This window comes from Camelus dromedarius, chromosome Y (assembly GCF_036321535.1).
Source record: "Camelus dromedarius isolate mCamDro1 chromosome Y, mCamDro1.pat, whole genome shotgun sequence".
Taxonomy (NCBI): domain Eukaryota; kingdom Metazoa; phylum Chordata; class Mammalia; order Artiodactyla; family Camelidae; genus Camelus; species Camelus dromedarius.
The window spans coordinates 10,124,683-10,127,595 of record NC_087473.1 but is presented as its reverse complement, the minus strand read 5'-3'; the positions used below and the strand labels follow the sequence as shown (position 1 = coordinate 10,127,595).

General features: G+C 32.5%; 1 pseudogene; it reads left to right on the top strand.

Moving 5' to 3' along the window:
- Positions 1–853: 853 nt before the first annotated feature.
- LOC135320348 (heat shock transcription factor, Y-linked-like) lies at positions 854–2,567 on the top strand (annotated as a pseudogene).
- Positions 2,568–2,913: the final 346 nt, after the last annotated feature.

Sequence of the window (2,913 nt, the reverse complement as noted above, 5' to 3'; positions counted from 1 at the left end):
GTAAGTATACAATAAGATTTTCTCTTTTGTAATTTTAAACTAGAATATTAAATTACATTTGTTTTACTTATAATACTGAATTACAATTAAAAAAAAATTCCCCCCTTTGGGATTTCTTAAATTTGATTGATTATTTCAATCTAATTTTATTTCATAAATATTTACCTTTTATTTATAAACATACCAAATGAACCAATATTTATTCTGCTCATTTTTTGAATATAGAGCTATTTAACATAAAGCACACAGATAAAAAACTACTTCCATATCCAAATCAAATCATGTTTCATTTTAATTACAAATGATAATGAAACAGTTATACCTTTTTGTACAGGTTTTAAACACATTTCAATGAAAATTCCAAAACGTTAAAATTAGTTTATTTATTTAGTGCATTATTTATACTCTGTTCACCAATCTGTTATAAATTTGTGTACAAAAAGAAGGAGATTGTTATTTCATACACCCCAAATTTAAATTATTTACAAAGATTTTGTGGGAATAATATTTGCAGATCATACTATAAAAATAAACATCCTATAGATTTCATTTTAACTGGATGTATGAGAAGTAAACACTGGCTGAATGTTACACTTGGGTTGCTAGGAGATCAGGGGGTCATGTGGATAATAATAATTCTGGTTTTGTGGCTGACACTAGAGGAGAAAGTGCATTTTTACCTTCTGCAAATTTAAACATGCCTCTAATAAGAAAGCCCTCTACTAGCCACATAATTGGTGATAAAACTACCCCGATGAGAGGTGATTTTTCTACTGCATCACTCATTTTGTGATGTCACAGCTACTCAGGTTGAGAACCACTGTGATGGCCTAGCAGTTTATGTGTGCAGGCCTGCCAAAGCAGCATTTGAAACTGCAGTGCTCAAAATCATGCGGATTAGAAAAGGAGCTGTAGAAAAAGTTGTTTGAGATGGCACATGTTTCTTCAGAAATTCAAGATGTGTCCCCTAAATATGGACCAATGGATTTAGGAAAGTACAGTTGATCTCTGTTATGTGATTAAACATTCTCTGGGGACTTGGACATGAGGTCTATGATTGAAGAAAATGCTTTTCAGACTTTGTGTGAAAAATCCTTGATAAAAAGACCATGTTACACACATTGTGTCTCTGAACCAGATGAAGATAATGATTTCCATTCTCTGACATTTCCAAGAAAACTCTGGAAAATGGTTGGGAGTGACAAACTTCAATCCATCTGGTGGGATGATAATGGAACTTCATTAGTGATCGATGAAGATGTCTTTAAGAAGGAAGTTTTGGAAAGAAAGGCCCCTTTCAGAATATTTGAAACAGGAAGTATGAAAAGTTTAGTTAGACAGCTTTACCTTTATGGGTTTAGTAAAATGCAGCAGAATTTTCAAAGATCTGCTTCTCTAGCTGACTTCTTGGCAGAAGAAAAAGAAGTCTCTGTTTTAAGCAAGGTATTCGGAAATTTCATCACCACTTCGTAACTTATATAGAAAATTTTATTTTGTACATCAATCTATGGTAATATAAATGTAAAGTTAGATTTTGAAAATTATATAAAACTACTAATGCTAAAATTCTTTATTTTATCTAAAAAATGAGGACATTATGTTAAGTATTCAAGATTATGAGAAAATTTGCTAGCAACTATGAATCTTATGTAAATGTAAATAAAGGTATTAAAGCTGCTTTTTAAAAGGGGCCTTCACCATTAATGCAAATGTTAACGTTTTAAATTTGATGACAATAATATTTAAAAGTGTATTTTCCAAATAAGGAATTTCAAAAAATAGTCAGCAATGTTCACATTTTGATGATATTATCTTTGTATAGTTAGCATGAAATATGAGGTTTTATAGAGTAGGATTATTGTAGTGTTGTATATTGTTTGAAAGTATTACTAAAATTTTTCTCCTTTGTTTGTAGCTGCAGTTCTATCATAATCCAAACTTTAAACGAGGCTGTCCCCAGCTTTTAGTGAGAATAAAAAGAAGAGTTGGGATTAAAAATGCTTCTCTGGTATCTTCATTGGCTCAAGATTTCAACAAGAAGCACTATAAATCAGGGGGTAATGTGGATAATAATAATTCTGGTTTTGTGGCTGACACTAGAGGAGAAAGTGCATTTTTACCTTCTGCAAATTTAAACATGCCTCTAATAAGAAAGCCCTCTACTAGCCACATAATTTTTGATACAACTATCCCGATGAGAGGTGATTTTTCTACTGCATCATCAATGTCAGTTTGACCACCAGAACAAATTGCAGTGGATCAACGTGCTATTTTAAATCATTTGAAACTTTCCATGTGCACTCACAAAGCAGCTACACTGAAGCAAATAGCCGTGTTGTGAATTTCATTGCAACACAAATTCTACTTCTCAGTACAGCAACGTATCTCCCATACAGAGCAATTATCTTGGACTGATGGTGGAGCCTTCTACTTTTCCAAATAGATATCAAAACATATCGGCCAATGAAGGTCCTTTTTCTAAGCTTCAACCAGAGAGCAACCCACGGTTTCCAGTGCCAGTGATAGCTGATACATCAGCTACCTCTCATTCACGGCCAACTCATTAGCCAACTTCAGGTTATGAAAGTCATCCTAATTACAATTGATCTGCCAGGGGACTACCAGATTATGCAGGATAACAAAGATTAAAATTGAATTTGGCAAAAGTCAACAAATATCAGGAATTTTCTTATTTGAACAATAAACCTACATGTGTGCCTTTATTTTCCTAGTTTTTTAAAAAATATTTAAGAGTAAAGTGGGAGACTAAGTTACCATTTAAAAAAGGAAGAGATATTTGATTGATATGATCATGTGATAGAACAATATGGGTGTAAATCTGAATAATTTCTTGTAAGGAGAGAGAAAATGGAAGAATTTGGGACAAGACTAAAACATGTAGAGAGGGAAAAG